Raw genomic sequence first — 17,819 nt, 5'->3', positions numbered from 1 at the left:
CGATGCTATTTTTATACTCTGCTTTCACTCTAAGCTCTCTCTCCCCAAGTGGGCGAACCTGAGAACGTCAAGAGAAACCCAGCGAGGTTCTAACAGCTCCACTGTAAAACTCAGTGCCCTTACACTCTGTGAAGAAGGATGACCAGCGAAGCCATGTATGTGGGCCCCCTTAATGGCGAACTGCACCTCCGCCGCAGGTCGGCCCGGCATTGATCTTCGGGATCGGCCCACGTATGGGGGGCGCTTCACGCCTGCTTCACCTCCGCGACGGGTCGGCCCGGTATTGCACTACCTTCGGGATAGGTCCACGTATAGGGAGTTTTGTGTTAACACACGGACACGATCCTGGGGAAAGTAGTCCTTGACAGCTTCGCTGTAAAAAAAAAAAGGGGGGGGGGGGGGGGTTGCTTATTATGCGTTTCCTAGACAAGCAAATCACAATATTTTCGGAATGCACTAGGCGTGACATGTTTCCTGTTGCGAGTTCTCGCCGAGTGTTCCCTCTTATTGAATTTCTTTCTCTATGCTTAAACCGTCCAACAGCTAACCGAGCAACCCACAGCGCTTACGTGACCACCAGGGTAGACCACAGGCGTCGCACCTGCACGGCCTTTCATCTTGTTTGGTTTCCGCGCGCTGTGAAGTTAGCGTTATGTATGATCAACCAGCCCTGCGCCATAACTTGCTGCGAGGTACGCGCCGATTTTAATATTTGTCGGCACCAATAATTCAAGTGGGAGCAGAGACTATCCGTGTGTCCAACCAAGTCCCCTTTCCTGCGTAAGTGCCGGTCGCGTGGGCCTGCGAGAGCATTCTTGCCACCGCGATAATTGAATGCCGTCGCCCGCACAAATACGTAGACTGCGTAGACGCCGATGCGTCCGGTTCCAGCCGCGCCATGCCATGCGCGAGATCTTTCGTGGTATGTGCCTCCGAAGGTGATCGTCCAAGATTACGGCTCTAGAAACGCGGCACGCGTTGCCAATGGCGTGATCACGCAGTTACTCGGCAATCGCGTCCCCGTAGCGTCTGAATGCAATCCACAGTGACGCAGCAAAAGGCTGCGCGAAATTTGCGCTGCGCACGTTTCCTCTGCGCAGGTTTGTGGCCCCTGGCTGCTGTGGCGTCGACAACGTCGACTTCAGTTGTGACAGGACCTTCTGGCTCGATTGTAACGTTGGCTGTACGCGCTCCAGATTCCGCTGCTCCTGCCAGTTCCTTCGCGGGCAGTCTCACGCCTCAAGGTAAGTGCGCAGCTCTTCTGCACAGTGTCGTCCGTGCCGTGAAAAGGGGAGAACTTGGGTAGAAACGCTACGCAAGCATTGGCGCGGAATATGTCATAACGGCGTTTAGTTACATTTGGTCACCGAACGAAATTCGGGGATTTTTGACGAGAAGCCTCGAGCAGCCGTCATATGTACACCCTTTCAATTTTTTAACAATAGCACACGAGCGTCGATGGTAAGGCGTGTCCGCGGCCTTGTAGTGGCCAGGGACGGTGGGCTTGGCAACATTACGTGCGGTCGTGCAAGGCGAACCCTATAGTGCGAATGTCTACTGCAGCGCTGTTCGCTTCAGGAGTGCCCCTCACCGCTGCAAGGCCACTGACACGTCGTGTGGTCGGCGCTCGCGCGATATTGTTCAAAAATTGCAAGGGTGTACAGTCAACAGCAAAAGATTGCGGGATGCGCGAGCGCGTGGCAAAGCGACCCTCCCTTTCTAGCGGTGAACCCTTGGTGTCGAGACCGACGCCTGCACGCTTGCGCGTCCCTCCGAGACTGCAAGCGTGCATGTTTCCGCGCTTCCTCCTTGCGCGCCGGCGATATTCGAATGTAGCCGCGAGGTAGCCCTCTTGCGACATGCGCCGTGGCGGCTTCGAGAACTTCGTTTATACAACGGAAATCAAATGTCCATTTTCGTCTTAAAACTTTTTGTGCGCAAACAAACAGGGGCGAAGAAAAGGTTGTTAGAAAGGCTGTTGTTAGAAAGCGCTCGTCCTTGTGTTGCTCCTTTTCTTCGTCCCTGTTGGTTTGAGCTCAAAAAGTTTTAAGATGAATCTGTTCCAACTAGGCCGACTCGCAGTTATGCTTGTCATTTTCGTCCTGCCGGTCTCCTTCTATAGAGCGCGTCTTCTGCCACGCTCTTCTTCGGTAGAATGCACCGTTCGTAAAAAGAAAGGAACAACGAAGATTGGCCACGAAAAGGTGCAGCCCAAAAAAAACAATGGCTTGTTGCGTTCGCCACCGGGCCGGCCCTATGCGTCAGCGCTCGTGACACGGCAAAAAGCGGCCGCAGTGGCGCCCGCAAGTTCACGCTCCCAACCACTGGCACGCGCTGGAAAGCTTCGGCGCGCGCCGAAGGGTCAAATGCGTCAAAGCGTCGGTCGGGAACTCGCTGAAGCGGAACGTCGCGCAGCGATTATGTCTACTGCCGATGCTAGAAGTTTGCCGGCGCGCGGCGAAGCTGCGCCGGCGTGCACCAATGGGAGGCTGCGACGCCTCGCAGGCGTCAACCAATCGGAGGCTGCGGAGCCTCTGGCTGCTAGGTCTGTAATGGCCGACCGAGCGAAGACGCCGGCACCAACGATCGTCCGAGTGTTTTGGACGCACGACGCGCGCGACAGTGTTCCTGAAAGACAGTGTTGTAATAGTAAGCCGACAACGACACGACCGACCGACGGACTACCGTGGGTTGTGGCAGTGCGACGTGGATCCGAAGCGACTTCGAACGACGCCGACTAATCCAACCTGCCCACTGGGTTCCGACGGGCTCGGTACGATCGTCTGCTAAAACAGCCAACCGAATCACGATTGCCGCAACGTCTGTGCTTGTTGTATGTGCATTTTGTTGTGCTCAAAACGAATGGAAACACGTTTACGAGCTCCGAAGTCTGGATAATCAACACTCGCCTATCGCCGATGTTGTTTACGTTACGCGTAGGCCTAGCGCGTCCATCGAGTTCGTAACTGGCGAGTGAACGAACTCACCTGAGAAACTCTGTCGAAGGAAATGAATTTTCAGGTCCGTTTGGTGCTGCAGTGATTTAAAATATGGCACTCTTGACTTCGTGTGACCTGTGATGTGGTGAATGAACCGTGTGGAAGTTGGGTTGGTCAACCGCGCCGTGTTTCGTGTGGTGTCGGTTGACTCAAGTTTAACGGGCAAGCTCTGCGCTGTTTCCAGTGGTAAAGATAACTTCCGAAAGCGAAATACACTAGTAGCCGAACTATTGGAAGTACTTACATAATCAGCCGTGCCGCCTGTTTCAGCTGACACTGCGCTCTTCTATTCGGCATGTGAATCCAGTTCAGTACAAGTTCACTGTACTCATTCACTCACTTCTTTCTAGTGCGTCCGTCTTTTGGGCTAGTTGGGCATAAATCGCTCGTGAAGCAATCAAGAACACTGACGCACTGAAGCATACGTGACAACGCAGTCATGTTTGAGTCAGTGTGTCGTTATAGTTGAGCACTGCAAAAAGAAATTATCTGTTTGCAACGTGTGCCCTGTGTGCAGTGCATAGCAGGACCTGCATCATGCAAGACCTATGCATGTAGCAGCGTATACCACGATTGCTTCGATGCCCGCTTCAGAAGCAGCAAGTACTGAGTCAATGAAACTGTAATTGAATTTTTATCTCACTTTTTGCTTATGGAAAGTGTAAATGGTGTGAGTGCATTGTGGGGAAGGTGAAAAGGTGTCATCAGTGTTTTGTGCAGTCAGTATGCTTAAACTGCTGGAATCCCTTCAGCCTCTACTAAAATGTTCCTTGCTGCGATACTATAAATTGTAGTCAGGACAAAGATGTACTCAAAACCAAGTTACTAATGCATCTGCCCAGAATGTGTTTGATTAACAAGTTGAACGCTTCCACAACAACAATATGCCGATGAACATCATATGTGCTTACAATAAATACATTCCGTAAAGGCGAACGACTGGGCCTACAATATAAAACTTCGTAGTAGCACCGTAAAAAGTGCTGCCATGCGTATCAGCCACAACGAAACTACTGCAGTCCAATCTTCTTCCTTGGAGGCACTTCTATAAAGACTGTTCGGGCCCTTCTCATTCTGAGTGTAGCATTTAGCTGTTCTCTCAACTTTTCCACATATGTTACTAGCAGTGTATGTAAGCACCGGCCCTTTCTTGGGTTTGTGTCCCGTGTCTCCCTTCCCTGATGACCTAAGGTTTTCCGAGCACTCTACACTTCTATCATTCTGTCACGACTTGAGTACTGCTCATCAGTATAGTTCCCGTACCAAACTCGCGATGCTAACAAACTTAAGCTTGTTCTGCGCCGGACAATACGCACCCTTTACTCCAGTCTTTTCGGTTGTCACAAGCTCATGCCAGCCTTCGAGGATTGCCTCAAACCCCTCAAGTAGCACACCCTGCAATACCAACGCAACATTGCACTAGTCTATACTGCAGGGTGTTTGACGTCTCTCTAAACAGCACTAATCTTTTTTCATTTCGTCTGAACAAGTGGTCAGCACAGCCTGAGCCCTCATCATGCCTGTATGGCCCGACACCACAACTCCATGATTATATCTGGCATGCAGAGCTTTCTCTCCACCCCCCTGGCGATTTGGATTCTCCTTCCTTGGAACCAGACTTCATTGGCACTCCTGTGTGTTGTGCACCTGTCGAGTGTGTGCGTGTGTGCTGTGCTGTGTTATTGAGCAAGTGTGTGTGCACGTGGAGGGGAAGGAAGTGTCTTCTGCATCCTGCAAATTCCTGCTTTAGATGGCTGGTTATCAGATTCTCTAACATACAGGCATCAGCCTTCTTTTTAGTCTAGTGTGCCAAGTTACCACTAAGATTATTATTATTATTATTATTATTATTATTATTATTATTATTATTATTATTATTATTATTATTATTAGAATCATTACTTTGACCACATTGATTGTGTCGAAGCCAGCGTGACACATAATTCAAAATATTTCTGGAGCTTTGTGGGCTCTCTCTTCTAAAAGGAGTGCCAAAGATGTACGGCTTCTTCATGAAAATAGTGGTGTTGTCTCGAACACTGCTGATGCCTTTGCAGGAGATTTCTGTTTGCTATGTGGTGTGAAATATGCTTCAAGTAACCTTCCTTCTCAGTCTGGCGCAGTGTATGCTAACAGTCAATGAAAACCTCGTTTCCAAGTATATGAAGTGCCTTAAACTTTCCCTTTCTTGTGGTGTTGGTGGTATTTCCTCCACAGAGCTTAATCCTTTGAGATGCTGTCTACACTATTGGGCACAGCAGGAGCGTGCATCAATAGCAAAAGCACTGATGAAAGTAATGGTATTTAAAATGTGTTTCATACATCTTGAAACACTTATTATTGGAACTGTGCTGCAATTTTGAATAATGTGCAGAATGTTTTAACAAAATGAGTGGGAAGGTAGACGGCTGGGTGTTGTTACTCTGTGTCAGTATGTTGTATGTAACGGGTTGACTTCTTTCATTGTTTTTTACAATGTCGTGCACCAGGCATAATTGTCAAGTGGCTGGATAAGTGCTTTTCAAAGCACGAAATAGTACATGTTTTCATATTTTGTGTTCCTGTAGTGAGTTTTCGCATGGAGTCGAAATTTTGTAAACTTGACAAAACTAGCTGAACTATTGAAAATTCTTAATATTTGCTGCGGCTGTACACTTTCTACGATTCTGAGGATGCAAGAGATGTGGTGAAAGCAACTTTTCAATCAACGGGATAAAGTGGCGTCTGAAAGGGTTAAGATGTATGGAAGCATACTTGTTCCTCGTTCTCACAAGCATCTTCAATAGTTCCCTAAAGTCTAGTACCTTTTCTAGCCCTCGGAAGGTAGCATGACATTGCCCATGCACAAATCAGGTGCTAGATGTGCAGTTACTAACTGCCGACCTATATCTATCCTCTTCAGTGCGTCAGGTGTTTGAATCGATATGGGATTCCTCGCTTTCTGTTAGTGCTAAGAGCATTTTAATAAATGAACAGCATGACTTTGTGTGCCGACATTTCAGACTTTCAGACTATTTCAGACTGTCAACAGTGTTCACTACTGCATCGACTTCCAAAAAGATATTTTTTCACTCTCGAACTGGTGCAGAAACAATAAGTACTCTTAAATGCTTCCAACACTATGGCATTAAGTTATATGCACAAAACGCACCATGTGAAATTTTGTCACTCCTTAGGGTCGATGAAATGAAAGATTTTGGTGTGTACTTCGACAAAATGCTAAGCTTCTCTTCACATAGATAATTACACAAGATGCCCTTCACGCTCTTGGAATTGCATGACGTATATTGCATGATTTCCACTCACCTGTTGCGTTTCTGAAATTCTGCTGTGTGCCTCCAACTACTAGAGTATGCCTCTGGAGGAGGGGGGTGCAATGAGCAAATCTAATTCTGACCTCATTGAACCCATCCAGAATAAATTGATGTCTATCTTCCAGCACCACTTTTGCCATTCTGGCGACCACAGTTGAGCCTTTGTTCCTGCACCTTTTGTTCCTGTATAAGGTGGTCCATGACATTATACATTCCTTAAAGCTTCTTGATCATATGCATTTGTTTGTGCCGCAACAGTATACCAGGTAGCATTCCACATTCGTTGCCTGGGCTTGTTACAAGATTGTGCTAATAAGACTCGACTCCAAAACATACTTCAGAGTTCATTTCCTGTGTTTTGTGTATCTGTAAATAATCACGTCGGATTAACTCCCTTTTACTTTTCCGCGTTTCCTTTTTTCCCTATTTGTTTCTCTATCTTCCATTTTTTTGTCTACTGCATTCATGTTTTCTCTACATTTTGTCTCACGTAGTGCTCGTTAAGTGCACCAGTACAAAGGCTGTTCCTGGGCACTACAATAAAAATTTGAATGATTGACTATTATCGTAGTATAAAATTTTGCTTTTTAAGTAAGTACTAGTATACTATTTTAGTGCAGTAGCTTTCGTGCAATTAAAAAAAGGGCATGAATTAAGAAGAGAGAGAGAAAATGATAAATGAAAGGTAGGGAGGTTAACCAGGACTGGCCCGGTTGGCTACCCTACTGGAGATATCAGTCGGTCACTCAGTCTGGATCATAGACGCTGACTCAATCCGGTATCTTTCAAATATCGCAGCAGCGCTTTTGTGGCCTTTTGTAGCTGCGACATGCGAGGCCATGGTCCCAAGATCTTGTTCAAGGTGAACGGCTTTCCATCTAGCTGATTGAGAGCTCTGCAGAGGTCTTGCCTTTCATCTTCAAAAGATGGGCAGTAGCACATTAGGTGTTCCATGGTTTCCTCGACACCGCAGGCATTGCACTCGACGCTATCAGCCATTCCAATCAAAAATGCATATGCACTGGTGAATGCGATGCCCAAACGTAAGCGGCACAGCACTGTTTCCTCATTTCGCAGAAGACCTGGTAACAGCCGCAGTTGCATAGAGGGATCGAGGGAATGCAATCGATGTTGAGTGAATTCAGGTGTGTGCCAGTTTTCCAATGTCAAAAGAGTGTGCTAGCTTGCCTAAGTGTTGGGCTGTGTCGGTCCGCGATAAAGGTACAGAAATAAGGGTTGCTCCTTCGTGGGCTTTCCTAACAGCTTCGTCAGTGAGGTCGTTGCCGGAGATACCGCAATGACCAGGCAGCCACTGAAACACGACGTCGTGTCCTTTCATGATCATGTGATGGTGCATTTCTCGTATCTCCGACACGAGTTGTTCACATGACCCGCGACGGAGAGATGACAGAAGACATTGTAAGGCCGCCTTTGAATCGCAGAATATTGCCCACCGATTAGCCGGTTGGTTATTAATATAATCAACGGCACCTCGGAGGGCAACAAGCTCCGAACCGGTCGATGTTGTCAAGTGAGAAATCTTGTATTGGATGCTTAGTGATCGTGATGGTACAACCACTGCGCTGGTGGAGCTGGTCTGAGTAGAAGAACCATCCGTATATATGTGGACTTGATCAAAGTAGAAAGTGTGCAAACAATCCAGAGCTGCTTGCTTCAAGGCCAAGGTAGGCAGGACGGTCTTCTTTCTTATCCCTGGAACCGTAAGACGCACTTGAGGTTGTTTTAAACACCACAAAGCTGAGGTTGAACGTGCTGAGGGTGTGAAGCCCGATGGTAAGGAGGCACGATGGATGCTGACCTTGTTGGAGAAGGACGCCTGTGGTCGTCGTTCTGGCATGAATTAAGAAAGTGCAATAATATGCTATGTGCCTGATCATATGCATTGTGCTATTCATTTCTTCTGAGTTTTAATAATAGCTGGCTACTGTATGCAGTGTTGTGTAATAAAATATGCCACAGCAATTATTGCGTGCCTCGCAGAACAAATTGAATATATCTTTCTCAGTCAAAATATCATAGCAGGCTGAAAACAATAAACTGCAATTTTTCTTTTTGTGGTGACGAAGTGTATAAATTGTGAAAATAACCTGTTTATATATTTCTTATACTATGGAAATGAGCTGCTCCCATACATTCGAATAAGTGCTTCAATAGTACGACTTCGCAAAGGGCAACGAAAGACTCCTATTAAAACCCTCTAATTCTCAAGCTTGTATTACCTGACGGTATGTCATTTGATTAATGTAAAAAAAGGCAAACTTGATATGTGGAAACCAGTTACAATAGAACATGGCCCTTACACTGTGAAAATGTTTTGTAGCAATACACTCAATGTGAAGGCCTCCGGATGCGGTGTTGATGCATCAAAACAACCTAGAATAATAGAGGTGCTCCATGGGCTAGATTTGGCAGAATCAAGAATTGGGGGGAGACAAGAAACGAATTGCATACATTTTAGCTATTCTAGTTTTTTTTTTGAGTGCTACAGGTGTTTCAATTCTGTTTTGCTGATTTTCTCAGAACCCACTTGTTCACGTTTCTCTCATGCACCAACAAGCATAATTATATTGACACGGATGCTTTATCTGTATCCGGTTACCGTATTTCACCGGCTAAAAAATGTTAAACGTTATCGCTCGGTGCAGGATGCGCCTGAACGTATCGGAAGTTTCGCGAATGTTATCGATGGTTCTGTCTGTTGTCGACGAACCTTGCTAATCTGATTGCATGCGCGACACGAATTGTGTTGTAGTTTCTGGAAGGCACGCGGGCACCAGTGAATAGGCTCTAAATTTCGACGACTGCCGTATGCAAACCGACGCGCTTGACCCGCAGATGAGATTTTCTACGATTGCCGACATTGCATGCCGCTATCGTTGCGATTGAGCCGGCACTATTTATTTACCGTCACTACTACGTGGCAATATTTCCAACACAGATTTTTTCAGTTATACATTGCACGCCTAATTCTTACATAGTTGGCTGTGCAATAAGCTACCAAAAATGAAATGGTGCAACAGTTTTTGATATATGGCATCGTCGTGCAGGTGTTTGCAAAGCGATCTTGCAGACAGACGACGCGCGAGCGCTGATGTCGATATATTGTACACTATTGTTACTTCAAAAATAAAAAAACTGTTGCGGCAGGTGTATATTCATTATTCAAACGTGTTTTTTATATCTAAAAGCGCGTACAGATCACTAACTTATTCTTTCAAGCTTAGTTTACAGCGGGCTGTTTTAGGCCGGACTTTGACGGATGAAGACGGAATAGTCCAGCAACAGTGCGCCGCAGCCGAGGAGCGAGCTTCGGCGCGCGTCGGAGCTTGTCTCCAGTGGTTGCGCGCCCTTTCCCTCCAGCCGAAGCGAAGCGACGCATTCGCTTGCCAGCGCGCGCCGAAGCTTTCGGCGCGTGCCACACGTTTCGCCCGTCGAGGCCGCCACAGCGCATATCGCAAGAGGGCTACCTCGCGGCTACATTCGGATATCGCCGAGCGCGCAAGGAGGAAGCGCGGAAACATGCACGCTTGCAGTCTACCCGCCGTGGTTGCTCAGTGGCTGCTGAGCACGAGGTCGCGGGATCGAATCCCGGCCGCCGGCCGCATTTCGATGGGGGCGAAATGCGAAAAACACCCTTGTACTTAGATTTAGGTTTCGGTTTAGATTTAGGTGGTCGAAATTTCCGGAGTCCTTCACTACGGCGTGCCTCATAATCAGAAAGTGGTTTTGGCACGTAAAACCCCATAATTTAATTCTTTTTACGCTTGCAGTGTGGGAGGGACCTGCATACGTGCAGGCGTCGGTCTCGACACCAAGGGTCACCGCTAGAAGGGGAGGAGGGTCGCTTTGCCACACGCTCGCGCATCCCGCAATCTTTTGCTGTTGACTGTACGTCGCAATGCTGCGAAGTTTCGAATACTCTGGAAGTTCGTGGGAATATCTGCGCATGTCGCCACATGATTACTTATTTATTTTATTTATTTCAAGAGTACTGCCAGCCTCTGATTAGAGGCCTTAAGCAGGAGTGGTTACATACATGACGAGCAATACATTGAGTACAAGGCGCGAAGCGTAAGCAAAATTAAATAGCACTGAAATTGAAAATATGAACAGCATGCCATTTGCGAAAACGTAGCGTTTAGCGCTACCAATGTGAAATCATTCCAGAAGAAAATGCAAACTGCTCTTAGCGCTAAATTGACGAACATTTAAGAGGCAGAAAAACGGAAAACTAGAAGAATATATGTACACACGTGGCTAACGATTTCAGTACATCCTATCCGATAAACATAATACACCCCGCTCATTTATACGATTTCTTTAAGCAGTTTTAAGAATGATTCAATGGTATCGCAGGCAACCACCGCAGCAGGAAGTACACTCGCCCACAAAATATTGCGGGGCGCACGAGCGCGTGGCGAAACGACCCTCCTCCTCCGCTAGCGGGGAGCCCCTGGTGTCGAGACCGGCGCCTGCACGCACGCGCGTCCCTCCGAGACTGCAAGCGTGCATGCTTCCGCGCTTCCTCCTTGCGCGCCGGCGATATCCGAATGCAGCCGCGAGCTTCCCCTCTTGCGATTGGCGCTGTGGCGGCTTCGACGGGCACAACTAAGTGAAGCCTGTTTAGAAGCTTGCGCGCGCCGCTGCGGCCGCTTTTTGTTGAGTCACGAGCGCTGACGCATAGGGCCCAGGGGTGAACACAAGTATTTTTCTTTCTGCGCTGTACCTTTTCGTTGCCAACCTTGGTTGTTACCCGCCGCGGTTGCTCAGTGGCTATGGTGTTGGGCTGCTGAGCACGAGGTCGCGGGATCGAATCCCGGCCACGGCGGCCGCATTTCGATGGGGGCGAAATGCGAAAACACCCGTGTACTTAGATTTAGGTGCACGTTAAAGAACCCCAGGTGGTCGAAATTTCCGGAGTCCTCCACTACGGCGTGCCTCATAATCAGAAAGTGGTTTTGGCACGTAAAACCCCATATATTATTAACCTTGGTTGTTTCTTTCTTTATACGAACGGGGCGTTCTCCCGCAGAAGAGGGTGGCAGAAAAGGCGCTCTATAGAAGGAGACAGGCAAGACGAAAATGAACTCTTGATTTCTATTGTATAAACGAAGTTTTGCCCGTCGAAGCCACCACAGCGCCAACCGCAAGAGGGGCACTTCGCGGCTGCATTCGGATACCGCCGGTGCGCAAGGAGGAACCGCGGAAACATGCACACTTGCAGTCTCGGAGGGACGCGCATGCGTGATTGCGTTGGTCTCGACACCAGGGGTTCCCCGCTAGCGGGGGAGGAGGGTCGTTTCGCCACGCGCTCGCGCACCCCGCAATATTTTGTGAGCGAGTGTACATTCCATTCCTAATGGTTCAGGGAAAATATGAATTTCTAAATGCTTCTGTTTTGCAGTAGTAGTCTTTAAGCTGCTTAGCGCGGCTAGGCCGAGTTGATCGACGAGCGAGAGGCTCGGTGTACGTGTCCTGGTCTATGCCTGTAATTTTCCATGATAGAGCAGATACATGTATGTACTTTAATCGTTATTTATATCGCCGTTTTTATATAGGGTAGCTAGTTCTGCTGTTTGGAGCATCGCACTTGGTGATGCATACCGTTAAAAAGAATTGAATAAAAATCTTATCGCCTTTCTCTGAATTTTTTCCACCTTTTTTATGTTAGTATCGCAAAGTGAATTCCAGACGACGAATCCATACTCAAGAATCGGGCGGACGAAAGTTTTGTAAGCTAGTAGCGTTATCTCACGGCGTGAATTTCTTTAAGCAACGCCTCAAGTAACCAAGCTTCTGCATGGCTTTATTTTCTATGTATGACACGTGCTCATTCCACTTTAAATCAGAGCTTTAAACGAACGAACGTGCGCTGCCGAAAACTTGCTTGGTGACAGAGACGATACACGATTGAACGATATATTGCAGATTTAGCGCGTCATTGCCCTCAAGACATTGCGCTGCCACCGACGGAAGCAAGATAACGAATTTGAACTACTTGTCAGCTTCTTACGGGGCCGTGCCAGCCGAGGGCGGCAATACTGACATCACAGGCGCTTTTCTTTTGTCGGTTTCGCTTTCAGAAAAAAGATAATGCTGCAAATGCAGTGTCATTCGTTTTTGCCTCGTGAATTTAGACAAGGGTTCTAATGGTCGCCACATCGCGTTTGTTTCCAAGTGTAGGTGTAAGCAGGAAAATCTTCGCTCACACCCGCAAACACACAAACACCCTCGCATGAACACGCACTCTTCCCTCACACGCACTCACACGCTCTTTCCATCGCACGCACAGATATTCATGCGCACACAAACGCGCCCTTTTGTCCGCAGGAATGCATGCTAAAACACGAACACGCACGGTCGCACACGTGCACATTGACACGCCGCCATGCATGCGCCGCAATCGCGCAAGTGCACATACACATGCACTAACACGCAGATGCAGGCATGCACACGCCGCGAATGCTCACACACGCACACACGCACTCGACTGCAAAAATATGCAAACACGGAGGCACTAGCACGCGCACACACTCTGCCCTAGCTCACACGCACACACTTTCTCTCCCTCGCGCATACACACGCTCTGTCTCCCTCGCACACAAACGCATTTTCCCTCACACGCACGTACTCTCTCTCCATCCGTCACGCGCGCACACACGCGCACGCACAGACATCCATGCGCACACAAGCACGCACACATTTGTTCACAATCGTGCATGCTGAAACTCGAAAACTCACGTTGGCACGCGTACACGTTCACACGCGCTCACGCATGCACCGCAAGCACCCACGCACACGCACGCAGGCACACACACGCCGCGAACGCTCCCACACGCATACACGCACTCGCGTGCATGCACAGAGCGCACACACCCATGCAACCATACCCAGGCACGCTCAAGACATGCACACGCATAACCACTCTACAATCTCGGCTGCCTGTCAAAAACCTGCGCGTGCTAACAGACTTCATAACACTCCGTCTACCATTATCATCTCAATGCCCACTGTAATAAATCACTTTATGGTTTAAATTTGGCGCTTCTTCTAGTCAATGTGCCCTCTACCGGGAGGGTGCAAAACGATTTCCTCCTGTCGTGGGACATTACCTCCCCTCTCTGACCTGCTTTAACTGTTTTAACGCACCACCGATGTCCCGACTAAGTGGCAGAATGCACACGTTGTTAGAAGGGACTACCCTCTTGTAGTCAGTTGATACGTTTTGATCCTCCTCGGCCGATATTCTGAAATGTCATTTTGAAAATAATCTTTCCCATTGAGTTACACTTGTGCATTGCTGTGAAGTTCCGAAGGAGAATGTTCAGAATTCCTGGACATGGTGACATTGTGGTAGTAGTCTTTTGCTTTTTTAATGCTTTGTCTTAAATGAGTGCGCAGCGCTGAAAGTTTGCGCATGTTACTTCCAGAGGGGTGCTTCCGGTGTTTTCTAGTCTTCTTCGCCTTTCGTTCCAAGCGTACGATTTTTTTTGTTATCGTGGGCGGGTTTTGCGGACATTGATTACTTTAGTCGGTACAAAGTTACTTACGCATTGAAACACAAGATTTTTAAAGTATTGCCAAAGATCCTCTACTGAGCATAAAGCAGACTGGGATAAAGAAACAAAGTTGGCAAAAGTCCGGAGCATCTAATATACGTACAGCGCCGTCCACTTCAGTGTAGAGCGCGCGAGCAGCTGCTTCTCTCTGCGAGCGGCACCTTGCGGCGGTTGCGGGGTCTCGGCTAGTGTGCCCTGGAGCATGCGCGTTCTACTAGACGTGCAGGTCTGCTTTGCACGAGTGTCAACGTTGACAAGTGTTCAACCGAATGTGCACTCAGCCTCGGGGCGCTTGCGGCATTGCGTTGGCAAAGAATGACGCGTTTGGGCTAATAACACGTACGAGCCCGGCTCTTTCGCAACAAACGACGCACGCTTTCTGGCTCTGCCGAGCGACGCGGTTACATGGAAAATGATAACGCGAACGGCTGAGTAAAAAGAAGTCCCATACGTTAATTTGATGATACCGTGTTTTGCCTACCATGGGCGGCTATTGCTATTGCATTCTTTTGCATTTTGGCTCTATCTCATTAGCTGAACACGGCGTGATCAGCAATTTACGAACAAGAGAAGCTTCAGCTTTCTTGTTCAGCTCCTTCCTGAGGTTTTCCTGGTTAGGCCAATGCGGACGACTTGAAATCCACGTCTTTCTGTGGCCCCGCCCCGTTGTGGCGCTTTGTAACAGCATTACGTTGAATACCATGGCCATGCGGCAGCCGTGACCGCGTGTTTGGATAAGTAGTGTGCCATGACGGCTTGTAGCGTTTAGATTAAACATGGAAGCACAGAAAAAACAACTAATTTTATTTATGCGAAAATCAGGAGCGGGCTGTAGCATCTCCCGCCCAATAGAAGATGGGTCCCCCAAAATTCCGTTTCACATTTGCGATCCTCGTGGGAAGCTCGTCATAGAGCTCATTCGCGAGGTCTGGCAGCTGTCGCAGACAGTCCTGCCCCTCTTGAATGGCTAACCAAAGCTGGCCAGCGTTAGCTGTGACTAGACCTGCCTTTCTGGCTATGTTTAATTTCATTATTTCTCATACATTTTCTGTGACATTTAAATCAGGACTTCTCGCAGGCTAATTCAACCTTGAAGCCAGCAGAGTCCATCCGGGAAGGGGCCATCAAGGAACTGCGGAATGAGCAGTCTCCAAAACGTCCACGTGCGTTTTAGGTCATTCTCCCTAGAAATCGACGTAAACCTGTGTGGCTGACCGCACCCCACACTTGGACAGTGGAGCTCCCGCTTGAACGAGTACCTCAGACATAGCGCTCCTCGTACCTGCAGAAGATGTCAGGGACATATGCATTAAACTGATAGCTATTAAGTACACGTATTTTACAGATAGAAGCGAAATTTTGGTAAATTATGCATGGACTATGTAGAAAAAAAAAAGAAAGGGAAGTGGTTCATGCTAATCAAAACTTCGAGTAGTAAGGCGACTTCCGAGACCATGCAGTAAGACAAGGAAGTATTAGTTGCAGTGTTGAAGTAAAATCTTTTTCACGTTATAACTGCTTACAAGGATGAGAGATTACACAAAAGACGTTTTCATTTACAGGCAGTGCTGTTCCTGACAGAAGTAGGGAACTACACAGCGTTCAGTCAATGACAACGGTAGGAATATGACATATACCGGCAGTTGCGCGGACGCCACACGCTTCTCAGCTGGTCCCAACGTGTGCAGAATGAGGCCTCATTCATGAACACGGCCGCGCGCCAGTTGTTCGTGCAGCAAGACTCCACCGCAGATGCAAATTCAAGACGCTCATTGCGATGTCTTCTCCAGCATAGTTCTTGCGCAGATATTCTGCTCTGTATACCGGCTTCGTGAAGCCTTCTCTTGATTGTCGTCAGTCTGATTATCCAGTCCAACTTCATCCCTAATTTCCCTGGCCCTGAGGAAGGGATCAGCCGCAGCTGCTGCCGCGATTAACTCATCTTCTGATGTCACCCGCTGTCGGCTGGTACGGGAGGCATCACTAATTCGTCCTTCATTATAAGCGGCCTGAAGGACCCTGTTAACTGTGCGCATAGGGCGCCGCGTAGCTGCGCATATCGCTCTTTGAGAAATCGCGTGCCCCAAAATATCAATTGCACGTCGCTCTTCTGCTGTGAGTCGGGGAGCCATGGCGAAATAGAATTCTGGGAAAACGTTTGGTATTTATACTTTTATTCTAGACGGCAGGCGCGTGTTCTTGTCATTCCATTGGCCGATTACATTATGTGGGATGGGTGCAGAGGAGGAAATAACTTTGAGTCCTGAGGAACCCCTCCCTACCCACTCTTGGTTTAGTGGTCGGCAGGGGTCGCGGGCCGCAACCACGTTGGGACGGGGAGCCCGTGATCCTCCGCCCTTTCGTGAGCCCTCTGTACGGCCCGGAGCTGGGTCTGGTGGTCGTCGCTTAGCAGGGCGTCCACCCAGTCTTCTTCTTTACCGAACACGGTGCCGCTTAACGCGGAGCATTGCCAGAGCATGTGCGCTAGCGAGCAGTACGATTCGCCACAATCCGGACATTGCGGCTCTACCTCTGGTGAATAAAAGCTCAGCCTGCCTCTCGAGGGGAACGACCCTGTCTGGAATATTCTGAATATCGATGACTGTGGTCTAGTGAGTTTAGTGTGGGGGAGCGGGAAGGTCCACCTCGACAGCTGATAGTGCGTTATTTCGTTGAAGGTGAGCAGCGGGTTTCGGTGCTCCACTCCTTTCCCGCCACTTCGCTCGCCACGATGCGTGAGTCCTCGCGCACGGCCGTGTGCCAGTTCGTTGGCGATGGGGAAAGTCGGGGTGCACGTCGGCCCCCATGTGGGCCGGAAACCATTTGACGATATGATAACCCGCGGCTCCCTCGTTGCAGAGGACGGCCGTCGCTTCCCGCGATATCGAGCTCTAGGCGAATGCTCTGGCCGCCGATCACGAATATGTGTACACGTAAGGACGTTCGGGGTCCCTCATTGCCATGGCTATTGCCACCTTCTCGGCCACTACCCCCTTGACCGATGCCGCGTTAATGATCGTCCCATCCCAGCGTATCGAGACGGCCGCGTACCGGTCGCTGCGCCCGTATTGGGCCGCGTCTACAAATGCCGCCAGTCCCGGGCACTTGGTGGTCGATTTCAGCAGTACTCGGGCCCTCGCCTCACGGCGCCCTTCGTCGAACTGCTAGTGGACGTTTCTCGGAAGCGGTTCAACCTTGAAAGTGCCCCTGACCGCCGCGCTGAGCGCGACCTTGCGTGCGTTGTACTCTGCATCTGCATTTATGCCTGCTTCTTCTAGGATGCGTCTGCCGGCCCTGGTGGTCGACAGCCGCACGACCTATGCCGTGGTCTGTGCTTCGATGAATTCTGCTAGCGAATTGTGGACCCCTAACCGATCGAGCCGCTCCGTGCTTGTAGTGATCGGAAGACCTAGTACCCTTTGGATGCTCTTGCGCATCAGTGTCTCTATCTTGGGCGCGCGTCTCTCTTCGTCCATTTTAGCGCCGATGCTACGTAATTTACGTAACTCATGAGGAAGGCGTGGTAAAGTCTGAGACTGCTCTTGCTGAGCCCTCCCCAGCGGTTGGTCACCCTGAGGATCAAGCGGAGCATGTTCTCCGTTTTGGACGTGAGTTTCATGAGTTTGCGTGTTACCGCTTTTAGCCTCAATTAGCAGCCCCAGGATTCTTAGTGTCCCCTCTGGAAATCGGCTGGCCGGCACTCGTGCGTAATTTGATCGGTATTTTTGATCAATCGGCGTCAAATTCCTCATGCCTTGTTTCGAGGGCCTGTACAGCAACAGTTCCGATTTGCTGGGTGACAGACGGAGTCCCGTTTCCGTCAGGTACGCTTCCGTTGTGTCTAGCGCCTCTTGAAGAGCCCGCTCGACTTCTGCGTCGGACCCTCCCGGGCACCACACCGTTATGTCGTCTGCGTACAGGGCGTG

The 17,819-nt window shown here is 49.1% G+C and overlaps 1 protein-coding gene across 1 annotated transcript in view; it reads left to right on the top strand.

Moving 5' to 3' along the window:
• Nucleotides 1-1,082: 1,082 nt before the first annotated feature.
• LOC126516588 (uncharacterized) overlaps nt 1,083-17,819 on the top strand; it is an 82,243-nt gene continuing 65,506 nt past the window's right edge. The window contains exon 1 of the mRNA XM_055064029.2: nt 1,083-1,244. The gene's annotated coding sequence lies outside the window, so the exon portion shown is untranslated. The remainder of the gene's footprint in view (nt 1,245-17,819) is intronic.

This window comes from Dermacentor andersoni, unplaced genomic scaffold, assembly GCF_023375885.2.
Source record: "Dermacentor andersoni unplaced genomic scaffold, qqDerAnde1_hic_scaffold ctg00000042.1, whole genome shotgun sequence".
Lineage (NCBI taxonomy): Eukaryota > Metazoa > Arthropoda > Arachnida > Ixodida > Ixodidae > Dermacentor > Dermacentor andersoni.
The sequence above is the reverse complement of the archived record's forward strand: the minus strand, read 5'-3'. Positions and strand labels throughout refer to the sequence as shown.